At 45.6% G+C, this 13,794-nt stretch overlaps 1 non-coding gene across 1 annotated transcript; it reads left to right on the top strand.

The window, feature by feature from the left end:
* Positions 1–10,540: 10,540 nt before the first annotated feature.
* LOC112090131 lies at positions 10,541–10,647 on the top strand. The gene has a single exon (XR_002901481.1). It is a non-coding gene; the product is annotated as a small nucleolar RNA R71 (small nucleolar RNA).
* Positions 10,648–13,794: the final 3,147 nt, after the last annotated feature.

Genomic DNA, 13,794 nt, shown 5'->3' on the forward strand with positions numbered 1-13,794 from the left:
TTGGTCCGAATTGGATGATTCCAACTGTTCTGGGATCTTTGCCTGATTATCTCCGACTTTGCTGAAGACCCCGCCAACTGGTTCGGACCGGAAGGTTCCCCGGATTGCTGATCTTTGAAACGCGCGGACAAGGACAAATTTTGGTCGAGAAAAGCTTCCCGCGGTAAGGAAAATGGCCGAGGGCTGTGTACCGCGGTAAGCTTTTTGGTCGTAAAAATTCCTTCGCCTCGGCCAAAAACTCAACCCATGGTATTTGCACCCGATCTTCGACCCAAGCTGCTGAGTGATCGGTAAGGAATTTGGCCGAGGTTTCCGTCCGTCCGGTACGCGATTTGGCCGAGAAATTTCTCCAAGCGGTTTTCACCATTTTTTACCCTTTTCTTCACCGTTTTCTCCTCTGCTCCTCTTCTTAAGCTCCAAACGACTCCCAAAGCACCTGATAAAGACTTCAAAACATGCAAAACTCTTTGGGACCTAATGCAAGCCCTAAATCCTATTTTCATGCCTAAAGACACAATTTACATGGGAAAACACATGATGAGGACTCTAAAATGCTCTCTAAATGATGTAAAATATAGACATATCAACTCCCCCACACTTGTCCTTTGCTTGTCCTCAAGCGAAGAGAACAAATGAGAGAAAGAGGTTGTAATGCAGATGGAGCTCATATTTCCTTTTTAGAGAGAAGTGATCACAAAGAGAACTTGGATTCATGCTCAAATATGCAATGCAAAGCCATACTCAGATATTTTACAACTAAAGCACAGAATCTCCACAAGTCATTATCACATTCAACTCTTTCACATTCATTAAGCTCGTAACCGGTGAATCAAATGATGCAATGTTCAAATAGGCTGGCTTGGCTAGGGTAAGGTCATGAGATAAAAATGATCTCATCAATATTCAAGCGGGTGCAATGCAACAATGGGATCACTCAATGAACGACCAAACTTTGGCAGAATGCTAAAGGTAAAAAGCAACCGATGCATACAAGGGCAAGACTCATCACACCCCACACTCCACTCAAAGCTTTTCTCACTTGCTCACCCTCTCAAGATCCTCACTCTCTCAATCGCTTTCTTTTTCACTAGGGGACTCACTTTTGTTTTGATTTTCAAGCCTTTGGTGTTTACTTATTCAAACAGCTCTTTTCTTTTACAGCGATTAGCCTCTTTTCTTTTCTTTTTTAGAACACTTGAGCCTTTTTGGCTTCTTTTCATTTCAGAGACTATACTTTTCTTTTTAGAACAACAGAGCTCTTCTTTTCAAATTCAAGACTCGATTCTTTTTCTTTCATTCCCCTAGCTATTCCCACTCTCTCTTTTTATCTCAGCTCACCTTTTTCCACTCACCAATAGATCTTTTCCCCCACACTTATTTCTCGCCAATACTCTCAGTTCCTTGATGTTGGAACGTAGCACTCAATGAGACATGCCCTTGTCGCTCTAAACCTAACACTTTCTGCTAAGTTCAGTCCAAGGTGGCCTTACAATTCACACACAAACATTGGCTCGAAAACAAAAGTTGGGTTCAAGGTGAGGGAACTGATCCATGATGCGGATTCAGCTACTTGAGCAAAGGAAAAGAGGGTGGTGAAAACAATGATTCTAGCTCAAGTATGTATATCGGTATCCACAAGCCAATTCAAGCAATGCATCAAAAGATATTTACAATTCAAGTTCAGGGTTATCACTTAACTAGAGTTGAGTGTAATTTAGACTTGCTTCTCAGATTCAAATCGTTTCAAGCTTTACAAGCACAGAATGAGTTTCACAAGCATATTTAGTTCAAGTTCTCAAGTGATTTACTCTCTAGGAAAAAATCTTTCATTGCTCCTTGCACTGATGCAATCCTAAATGATACAACTAGACTCGATCTTAGAATGCGAGATGCAACTAGAATGTTAATGATGCGGTTTTACCATATGTACAAAGCTAAATGAGACTCAAGAATGCAAAAGTCAAATAAGAACAAAGAAAACAAGATCAGAAAACACAAAGCTCCTCCCCCACACTTGAATAACACAGTCCCGTGTGTTATAAAAGCGTGTGAGAGAAGTAAAAAGACAAACTAAACGAATGCAGGATGATATACACAGGATGCATATGTACAAGAGTTTGAAGTCGATACCTTAGTCGGAGTGGTCTGATCCCAAGTAGTACGAGGGATTTGATGTTGAGCAGGAGGGTGTGGACTGACGTGGTGGGCTGCTATCCGAGGGTTCAGGTAAGAATGCCAAGGCAGGGTCGATCCAATCCTCTTTGCCTGGTGGAAACTCCGGGTTCCTTGCGTTTGAGCTTTCCCCAACCTCCTCCTGTGTAACTGGTGCGTTTGAGGTCCCCGAGTTCTTGTCCGGAGAAGATGGCCGTGTGAGCTGCTTGACCTTCTTCTTCAGGTGCCTTACACAGTCCACCAAGGCATGAATGGTCTTGTCTTGCCACTTACACCACTTTTGGAGAGTGTTCACTCGCAAATACAGCTTCTTGGTGTGGTATTCAGGCTCACCCCACACGTATGGATCAAAATGATATCGGCTTGCTCCCATCCTTCTCTCAGCGTGCCGTTCTTCTTCATTCTCACCTCCGGCCGGGCCGTTCTCGTTCTGAGGCTTGTTAGGTATGGCTTTGGTGCACTTGCGCATTGGTGGGCCGAGAGATGGGTTGTACAACTGATCTTTGAGGACATAGAAGGAGACGTTACACTGCTTATCAAGCATGGTGAGGCCTCGGTTAGGCAGTAGAACTTGTGTACCGTCCCTGTGCATCAGCGTGAAGTTGTAAACCCATCTATCCCCTGACTTGCCTCCAAAGAAACCACTTTTACTTAGGTATTGCTCATTAATGAGACTCGGCCTCGATGGTGAATCAGGGAGTATGAACCCTTGAGCTCTCAAGATTTTAGTGACAATCCAACCGTTCTGAAGCCTCCTTGCTCCCTTCTTCTTTCGGTCACACCACACATTGTGTCTATAGGTGAGCATTTGGATCGCAAAGAACGCTCCTAAAGACGGTACATGCATTGGCCCTGGGAACTCCTTTTTGTTCTTCATTTGAGTGATGAGCGGCTTAAGTCCAAGTCCCAACAGTTCAAGCTCTGCCGTGTGAATGACACCAGGGTTGTATGTAGAGAAGAACGTAGAGGCCAGGACCCGGTTGGTGTATCTGATCGCAGGGTTCCTGATGCAGCTTGTCTTGCTCTTGCCTCCCAAGTAAGGCCCAAAAGATATCGTTTCCCACAACGCGGCCAACTCATCACGAGGGTACACAAACTTGTCAAGCGAGCTTCCATTCCTTTCAAATCCGAATATCTCATCAAGCTCCTTGAAACTGACCTTGTAGTGCACGCCTTCTATGTCAAACTCAATGTGTCCGAACCCTTTGCCATGTAGACGCTTGGGATCTCTCTTGGGGTAGATGACAACCTCCAAAGTGGCATGAAACTGTTGTGTGATCCCCTCGTAAGCAACATCGCTCATCATGAAGAACTCGGCCAAGCCCATGTTTTGAAAGATGAGTGTAACATCATCGAGTATCTCAAGCTTCCTCAACATCTCCATATCAGGGAACCGACCTTGAGCTACTCTTATAGAGTTAAAGTGGTCCAAGTACTCCTCAGTAGTCGGGAAATGTTCCTCCTCGGGCTCGGGCTTTGGTTCCTTCTTGGCCTTCTTGCCACAATCGGGTTCATGAGGGACTATGGCTCTCAGCTCGTCCCCATCGTTCTCAGTGGCTGCCTGCTCCCCATTCCTTTTTGGTTCAAGGGTTGGAACCAGAGTGAGCTCGGCGTTCCTTGCTCGCTTGGCGGCTGGCTCACCATCGGATCTCACGGAGGGTTTCTTGCTTGTTCCACCATTGCGTGCCACGGCCACGACTTTCCCTTTTGTACTCCTCCTCTGGACCTCGTTTTTGTTCGTCTCATGAGTGGGAACAGCTCGGTCGCCGGTCATCTGCAAGGCAGATCCTCAAAAAGACCGTTAGAATCATGTACATCAACAAGCACATGTCTCTTAAGATAGCAAGAACAGAGCTTTTTCTCTAACAAGACCAGGGTTATAGCTTTTTCCAAACATCAAAGGAAGTGAGAACAAGCCAGAACAAGCAAAGAAAGACACGATATCTAAACAGTTCAGCTCAACATCTCAAAGCATCATTAAGACCGATTCCAAGCGCATTTTCTCAAGAATTTTAAAAATTCAAGAACAAGTGATTTTCAGAGCAAAGACCGGTTTTTCTTATGTTATCTATCGTGATGGAATTTTTAAAATTGTTCCCAACGGCCGACATGTTCTAAAAGAATCGATTCCACATTTCACAAACAATAAAGCTCACAAAGAATGAAGGAAAAAGATGAGTTCTTTAAGATGCAAATACCTTTGGGAATCCAAGATTCAAGCTTAGTGGAATGCTTATGATGAATATACATCACCTTAACGAGTCTAGAACGCTTGTAATCACAAGAAATGGATGAGAAATGAGAGAGATGTGCTCGTGAAATGCAGAGAAAAGAGAGAAGAAGGCGAACTCTCGGTTTTGGCTCGGGATGGAGGCTGGTATGGGCGGTGTCGCGCTTTCCAGCTGGCGTTTGGACTGTAGTGGGACTGGTCCCCCCTTCTCCTCCAGCTGCGACCGTTGACCCGCGCCAAAACAGCTTTGACCGGTCGTTTAAATTCAAATTACCGCGCAAAGCTTCCAAATGGCGCGACTTGGGAATGACGTGAGCCGTACGGACTAGAGTGGTTTTTCTCGTGTTCTCTTGAGCGGCCTCGACTTGTTCTACCCCGAGGGCACCAAGCCGAGTGGGCTAAGCTCAAGTTAACAAGAATTTCCCCGCGGCCTTCAAATCTTTTCCTTAGTCCGCGCAAACCTTCTTCTTTGACTCAAGTGTCCCAAGTGTTTATGTTTTTGATCATTCTTGAAACTGGGCACCTCGGTATGCTCCACCACGAGGGTATCATGCCGAGGTCACTTGTTTTAACAAAGAATCACTTGGTGCAGGGGGTTTAAACGGTCTGGCCCTGGTGTAGACTGGTCGCGGTCTCGGATTGAGGTTTTAGACCGTTTTAAGTGAACTTTGCCCCTCGGTATAGTTATACTGAGGTGTTTACACCGTGGCCTTCCCCCACACTTAGTCATTTCATTATGACACTTCTCGGACACGGCTATGATGAAATCGAGTCGAGGAGTCTAGTCGAGGAGTCTAGCCGAGGTTCTCAGGCTTTACTCGGTACGTATATACCAAGGGTCGATACCGAGGCTACGTACACTCTAGGACTTAATTCATCAGGCCGTGTCATTTTCAAGCTTTTTCTTACTCTCATCATCAAGATTCACCATCTAACTCCTGAAACACTTAACACACCCTTCAAAAAGCTTCAAGTAAAAAGAAAAAGAAGATGAAAAGCGAAATATGTACAAGGATAAGCTTGGGGTGTCTCCCAAGAGCACTTTGTTTAACGTCACTAAGTTTGACTTTTCATACCTTTTCAGGCTGATTCTGGTTCAAGAAGAGGAACTGAGGTAGCTCCCTCTCTTGTTTCTGATGCCAGGTAGTGTTTTACCCTCTGACCGTTTACTACAAAGCCTTGTCCATCTTTTCCTTTCAAAACAACCGCTCCATAAGGCCTTACTTCAAGAATTTCGAATGGACCGGACCATCTGGATCTCATCTTCCCAGGGAATAGCTTGAGTTTCGAGTTAAACAGCAGAACTTGGTCTCCTTCTTTGAACTCTCTCTTGTGTATCTTCTTGTCATGAAGCGCCTTGGTCCTTTCCTTGTAGATCTTAGAGCTCTCAAAAGCATCTAACCTGATTTCCTCAAGCTCATGAAGCTGTAAAACCCTCTTCTCTTGTGCAGTATTGATGTCAAAGTTCAGAAGTTTCACTGCCCACAATGCTTTGTATTCCAACTCAACCGGTAGATGACAGCTTTTCCCATAGAGCAAGTTAAACGGTGAGGTTCCAATGGGGGTCTTGTACGCGGTTCTGTAAGCCCACAAAGCATCATCAAGTTTCTTGCTCCAATCCTTCCTAGATGAGCTCACGGTTCTTTCTAAAATAGCCTTTATCTGTCGGTTAGAGACCTCCACTTGACCACTAGTCTGCGGATGATAAGGTGTGGCTACCTTGTGCCTTACCCCATGCTTCCTTAAAAGACTCTCAAGAGTCTTATTGATAAAGTGGCTTCCCCCATCACTGATTACTACTCTTGGAACTCCAAACCGTGGGAAAATGATACTTTTGAAAAGCTTTACCACCACTTTTGAATCGTTGGTTGGGGATGCAACAGCCTCGACCCACTTACTCACATAGTCCACCGCGACAAGGATGTACTGGTTTCCGTATGAACTCACAAAGGGACCCATGAAGTCAATGCCCCAACAGTCGAAGACCTCGACCTCAAGGATTGGGTTTTGGGGATCTCATTCCTCTTGGATATGTTACCGTGCCTTTGACAAGCCTCGCATCTCGATACCACATCTTGAGCGTCCTTGAACATAGTCGGCCACCAGAAGCCGCTTTGCAAAACCTTGGCAACCGTCTTGAATGCACCTAAGTGACCACCGTACGCTGAACCGTGGCATTCTTGTAGCACCGGATGGATCTCTTCTTCGGCCAAGCATCGCCTATAGAGATGGTCCTTGTTAAGCACGTAAAGATACGGCTCATCCCAATGATATCTCATCACATCTCTAAAGAACTTTTTCCTCTGATAGGCATCAAGATCCGGTGGCTCTAAACCGCAAGACAGGTAGTTCACAAAATCCGCGAACCATGGGAGGCTTCTTTCCTTGATCGTGTTGGCCTCTTCCACCTCTAAGTAAGACCGTACCAGCATGAGATGTTCCTCAGGTAAAGCATCGTCTATGGGGACCTTTTCTTCAATCCTCAGCCTTGAGAGATGATCTGCGGCCCCGTTTTCAATGCCCTTCTTGTCAAGTATTTCCATGTCGAATTCTTGGAGCAATAGGACCCATCTCAAAAGCCTCGGCTTAGCGTCCTTTTTAGACATCAAGTACCTCAAGGCCGCGTGATCTGTGTAAACCGTGACCTTTGATCCCACTAGATAACTCCTGAATTTGTCAAATGCAAACACAATGGCAAGCATTTCCTTCTCGGTGGTTGCATACTTTTCTTGAGCTGAGTCCAAGGTGCGGCTGGCATAGTAAATCACATGGAGTTTCTTATCTTTCTTCTGCCCCAAGACAGCTCCCACGGCATAGTCAGATGCATCAGTCATCACTTCGAATGGTAAAGACCAATTGGGAGCTTGTACAATTGGTGCACTGATCAAAGCCTCCTTGATCCTCTTAAACGCTTCCTCACACTCTTCATCAAAGATGAACTCCACCTCTTTGCACAATAGCCTAGTTAAAGGCCTAGCTATCTTGGAGAAATCCTTAATGAACCGCCTATAGAACCCAGCGTGCCCAAGAAAGCTTCTTATCCCTTTTACAGAATTCGGAGCTTGTAGGTTCACCATCACCTCGATTTTGGCCTTGTCCACCTCTATTCCCTTCTCTGATACCTTGTGCCCCAAGACAATGCCTTCTTGTACCATGAAATGACACTTCTCCCAGTTCAATACAAGCCTATGCTCCTCACATCTCTTTAGAACCTGAGAAAGATTAGCAAGACATTCGGAGAAAGAGGAGCCGTATACGGAGAAATCATCCATAAACACCTCGACTTTCTCTTCAATTAGATCAGAGAAAATGTGCATCATACATCTTTGAAAAGTGGCCGGTGCATTACACAAACCGAAAGGCATTCTCCTATAAGCATAAGTGCCATAAGGGCAAGTGAATGTCGTTTTCTCTTGGTCTCTTGGATCTATTGGTATTTGGAAGAATCCAGAGTATCCATCGAGAAAACAGAAATAAGGATGATTGGCTAACCATTCAAGCATTTGATCAATGAATGGTAAAGGGAAATGATCTTTTCTTGATGCAGAATTCAACTTCCTATAGTCAATGCACATGCGATGGCCGGTTATAGTTCTTTGGGCTATGAGTTCATCCTTATCATTTTTTACCACCGTGATACCACCTTTCTTGGGCACAACGTGCACAGGAGATACCCACCGAGAGTCAGAGATTGGATATATGATTCCTGCCTCAAGGAGCTTTAGTATCTCCTTCTTAACCACCTCTTTGAGGTTCGGGTTAAGGCGACGTTGGTGCTCAATAGAGGACATGGCTTGGTCCTCCAGGTGGATCCGATGAGTGCATATATCAGGTGAGATTCCTCTTATGTCGGCCAAGGAGTACCCTATTGCTCTCCTGAATTTCTTGATTTCATTAAGCAATGCACGTTCTTCATGTTCAAGCAAACTATCGTTTATGATCACAGGGAAAGTGGAGTTCAAGCCTAAGAACGCATACCTGAGCCCTGTTGGTAGAGGCTTGAGCTCAACAGGGGGAGCGTCTGCCTCATTCCAATCGGCATCAAAGCTACATTGGTCCGGAACAGCTTCCTCGGCCTTTTCCTTGTTCTCGCGCGGATTACCATCGGCATCGATATGAGTTGCCACGGCCATGATATCCCGACGTGTCTCCTCTGTTTCCATGGACCCCTCGCTGTCTAAGATGTCGAGGCCACTCTTCCTGAGCTCCAAAAACCTAGCCTCAGCTCCAAGTTCCTTCGGTTGGTCCAAAAGTTGCTTGTACACCTCGCTTTCCTCGTTCAAGTACCCGTGCTCGCTTTGTTCACGTGTAAGGACCACTTGTAACGGATCCTCTGCGTTCAACTCTTCCAGGAGCTCATCAGCTAGCTCCTCCATCACTTCCACATAGAAAACCTGACCTCCAATAGTCGGTTTCTTCATCATCTCTTTCACATTGAACTTCATATGCTCGGAACCGATGTGTAGTTCAATCATTCCTCCTCTCACATCTATAATGGCTCCTGCGGTCGCTAGGAACGGTCGGCCCAAGATGATAGGGTCTAATGGTTCCTCGTCCATCTCAAGAACTATGAAGTCCGTGGGGATTTCTATCTCACCGATCCTTAAAGGTAAATCCTCAAGTAAACCCACCGGTAAGCGAACCGATCTATCAGCTAGTATAAGAGAGATCTTGGCCGGCTTGTAACTCTTGTATCCCAATCTCTTCGCCACCGTGTATGGCATTAAGCTCACAGAAGCTCCTAGATCACACAAGCAGTTTGAGAACTTCAAGTGACCTAAAGCACACGGTAAGGTAAAGCTACCCGGATCGGATAGCTTCCTTGGTATAGACCTCCTTTGTATTATGGCGCTGCATTCATGGCTCAGTATTACCATACCCTGGAGCTCCTTTGTCTTGTTGAGGATCGCATCCTTTAGAAATTTCCCAAGCTGTGGTATAGCTAAGAAAGCATCTATAATGGGTAAGGTGAGTTGCGTGTTCTCCAAGTGTTTCTCAAAGACCGCTTTGGCTTTGTCTAAGATTTTCTTTTTGAAACGCCCTGGGAATGGTATCTTGGGTTGGTAAGGTGGTGGTGGAACGTATGGCTTTTCAAGCTCAGTTGTCTTTTCCACTTCTTTTCCTTTGTCCTTGATCGGTTCTTTCTCAAAATCTGCTTCTTTACACGCATCACCTGAGGCTGCCTCCCCCTCTAATTGCTCATTGGCCTCAATGAGCTTAGTCTTAGGCTTCGGAGCTTGTAGTTCCTTGCCACTTCTCAATGTAATGGCGTTCACGTACTCCTTGGGATTGGGCTCCGGTTTACCTGGTAAAGCCGGGCCTCGGGATGATGTAGAGGCTTGATTCTGCTTAAGCTCTCTGATATCTTGCTGCATTGTCGCGTGCTGGCTCTCAACTCTCTGCTGACCCTGTAACAGTTGCTGTAATATCCCACAGACATCGTTTCCCATCTGATTCTGACCCGTTCCCTGATTCTGTTGCTGATTACCCATCGGCTGCGGATTGAACCCTGGTGGAAACTTGTGATGTTGCGGTTGGCTGGTGAAGTTGTTACCCTGAGCCGCTTGATTCTGATGAGTGTAGCCGTGCTGTTGCCCACTGAACTGTTGTTTGGGCTGGAAGGTATTCTGAAAAGGAGCTTTCGTAGCATAGCTTTGTTGTTGTTGCTGAGCAGGGTACACTTGGTCTTGAGGGTTAGCTACATTCGGGTTTCTGTATGAGAGGTTTGGGTTACTGTTGTAGTTGTTAAACCGCTGATACCTCTGCTGATTCCCTATGTAGTTCAGCTCCTCTTGAGTTAGACCATCTTCATTAACATTGTCAAAACTTGGCCCTTGCTCATCAAACTCGCCTACAAAGTGTATTGGCTTTTGTGTCGCCATCAGAACCTTGTCAAGCTTGCTCTGAAGCTCTCTTATATCCTTTTTCATACGCTGTTCTTCATTGGAGCCCTCTGTACGGTCTACTCTATCAAAGTCTTCTCCATAAGTATCATTAGACATGGCTAGGTTCTCGACTAGTTCCATTGCCGCATTGATCTCTTTCCCAAGAAAATTTCCATTTGAAGCTGTGTCGAGTTGGTTTCTGATCTTGGGGAGTGCACCTCGGTATAAAGTACTCAAGAGGGATGCCTCTGAGAAGCCGTGGTGGGGGCATTGGTTAGTGTAGCTTCTAAACCGTTCCCAAGCTTCGCTAAAGCTCTCGTTGTTGTGCTGCGTGAAGCTTGAGATCTGGTTTCTGAGCTTAGCCGTGCGTGATGTGGAAAAGAACTTTGATAAGAACGCCAGTTTACACTGCTCCCAGGTTTGTATAGAACCCCTCGGGAGGTTCTTTTCCCACTGGTGAGCTTTATCACCGAGGCTGAATGGGAACAAGCGTAGCTTGAAGCTATCTTCCGAGACACCATTGATCTTAGTTAGGTCGCAAACCCGATCAAACTGATCTAGATGCTCAAGAGGGTCTTCTCCGGCTAGACCGTGGAACTTTGAGTTCTGCACCATATTGAGCAGGGAAGCTTTAACCTCAAAGTTGTTGTTTTGAACCGGTGGAGCTTGAATCCCAGCTCGGTATTGGTGCGCATTAGCTCGGTCGTTCTCTCCAACAAAGACCGGAGGAGGTTGTCTCTGAGCTTGTGGCGGTGGCGGGTGAACATGGTGGGCTTGTTGCTCGTTCCTATTAGCTTGTTGTTGGTTTTGCTGAGCAAGCCTCTCGTTCCTTTGAGCCTGTTGTTGGTTAACATAAGCTTGTTGTTCATTCCTGCCTGCCTGCGCCTGATTAGCATGAGCCTGGTGTTCGGCTTCTTGAGCCTGTTGCTCGATCCTTTGCTGTTCTGCCATTCCAAGTTGTTCAAAATGCCGTTCCCTCTCGCGAGCTCGCCTCTCAATCCGGTTGATGTGTCGTCGTACGGTAAAGGCGGTTCTGTGCTCCGAGACCTGGTTTTCATGCACCTGAAAGTAACACAAGAACTTTCAAAGAAGTTAGTAAAACAAAGAAAGTTAAAATCTTGAGCTCAATAACAAACAAAAGACTAATGCTCCGACAAGTTGGCAACGGCGCCAATTGATAGATAATACTTTTTAAGTCTCAGGGCTATCAATCCCCTTGTCAAAGTAGTACTAAGAGGTGTCAATCCAGACTTGTCAACGAGACACTAGTCTATGTTGTTTGTTTATTTAAGTCAAGATAAAAAGGTGAAGGTTTTTCTAAGCTAAATAATAACGATTAAGCATGTAAGTAAGATAAATGATGAGAATCAAACAAAGCAAAGATGCAAATGATAACTAAGCGATTCAGATGATGATAATATGTAATAAAGCAAGAGACTTTAGACGAGATACTTGACTCGGGTGCTTCCAAGTTCAACTAGTGGGTTAATGAATCCAAACATCAAGCGGTTTCATTTAACTTTGAACTCAAGGCATGTTAATCTTCTCATGAAAGTATTAAGCATCTAAATTGATCCTCCTTCATACCAAAAATGTCTTTTGAGAAGCATCGAATCAATCAGCAATAAGAATCAGTTCAAAAATGTCATTTAAGAGAACAAACTATCACTCTCGCGATGAAAAACTCTTAAACCCTTAACCGAGTGGTTCAGACATTTCTACAAACACTTTTGATGCGAGATATGTCTCGGATCTGAACCTCAAGTGATGTGCTTGGATCCAGCCTAGAGATCTCGTCGGTTAAAGAATGAAACTTGCAGGACTAGACACCTAAACCCACTAATCTACCTTGAAAGCACCCTAATCTACTCATCTAAAGCCGCTTAAACGACTACTCACTAATCATAACGAGCTCACTAAGTCCTTTGCAAGACGTGTAGCTGGTCATGATGAGGAGTTTAATGTTAGATGATAAAAGAAATAAAGAAAGAACGAGATTTCTCATGCAAAAACGAGGTATCGGATTAGAATGATCAAGTTTCACCAAAGAGGCAAGTTCTTAAAGCTAAAAAAACAGATAAGAGATAAGATGATTACGTTTTTAGTCTCAAAATGTATATATAGCAAAGGTAAAGTGTCGCGGGTCAGCCCGGAACAAACCGGGTACTGAACCGCGATCTTGGGTTGATGGGTGAGTGCCACGGTGTGTCGGAGAGTGAAGCCGAGGTCTTCATGTCGAGGAGTGCACATGAGTCTAGATCCAAATGAAGATCTCGTGAAGAACACGTCAAGAACATGCATGAACCCTAGTCTTTGATCCATCTTCACGTGTGTATTCTTGGGCAGCTTTGTTCTTGATTCTGGGCTTGTGACAATGGACCTCGGCATGAAATGCCGAGGCGCTTGGTAGTCGAGGGGTTTGAGCGAACAGGGTCCGGCATGCACGCCGAGGTCGCTACACCGAGGTGCACGTTCAACACTTAGTCGTTTCCAGCTTCATTTTTTACGTGTGCATGCCTTGATTCCAACGTGCCGAGGCGTCAGCACGAGGCCTAGTTCAGAATACTTCCAAAATACGAGCCTTGACTTGGCCGATGTCGAGGTTACGATGCCGAGCCCTGAGAAAACACTTAGCGCGTATCGCAACATATTTGGGTTCGTATCGACCATGTCACCCTCCGGAAACAGTAACTTTCAACCCACGACTCCAAATGCTCTGAGACCAGTACCATAGTCAAGATGACTCAATAAGCTCGAACTTTGGTGAAGAAACCGTCGGAGCTTGGGAAGCGGAGGGCTTCCTGGATTTCACATCTTTGAACCGCATTGGAATCACCAGAAAATAAGCTTTTTAGACCGATGTGAACTCCGGAGACTTTATCTCTCAAACCACTGCTCCGAATTGAGCGATCCCAGCTGTTCTGAAAAGGTCTTTCACAGATCTCAAACTTTGATAAAGACCGGGCAAGCTGATTTGGTCCGGAAAGGCTCCGTCCGCCGTAGCCTTCGTACTCCGCCGTTCGGTTCTCGGGTGCGCGTAATGTTGGTGCATCTTCCGGAGGCTGTATCTTTCTCCCTATTGGTCCGAATTGGATGATTCCAACTGTTCTGGGATCTTTGCCTGATTATCTCCGACTTTGCTGAAGCCCCTGCCAACTGGTTCGGACCGGAAGGTTCCCCGGATTGCTGATCTTTGAAACGCGCGGACAAGGACAAATTTTGGTCGAGAAAAGCTTCCCGCGGTAAGGAAAATGGCCGAGGGCTGTGTACCGCGGTAAGCTTTTTGGTCGTAAAAATTCCTTCGCCTCGGCCAAAAACTCAACCCATGGTATTTGCACCCGATCTTCGACCCAAGCTGACTTTGGTCGATCGGTAAGGAATTTGGCCGGTGCTGAGCGATCGGTAAGGATTTTGGCTGAGGTTTCCGTCCGTCCGGTACGCGATTTGGCCGAGAAATTTCTCCAAGCGGTTTTCACCATTTTTGACCCTTTTCTTCACCGTTTTCTC

This window comes from Eutrema salsugineum, unplaced genomic scaffold (assembly GCF_000478725.1).
Source record: "Eutrema salsugineum unplaced genomic scaffold, Eutsalg1_0 scaffold_11, whole genome shotgun sequence".
In the NCBI taxonomy this organism is placed as follows: Eukaryota; Viridiplantae; Streptophyta; class Magnoliopsida; order Brassicales; family Brassicaceae; genus Eutrema; species Eutrema salsugineum.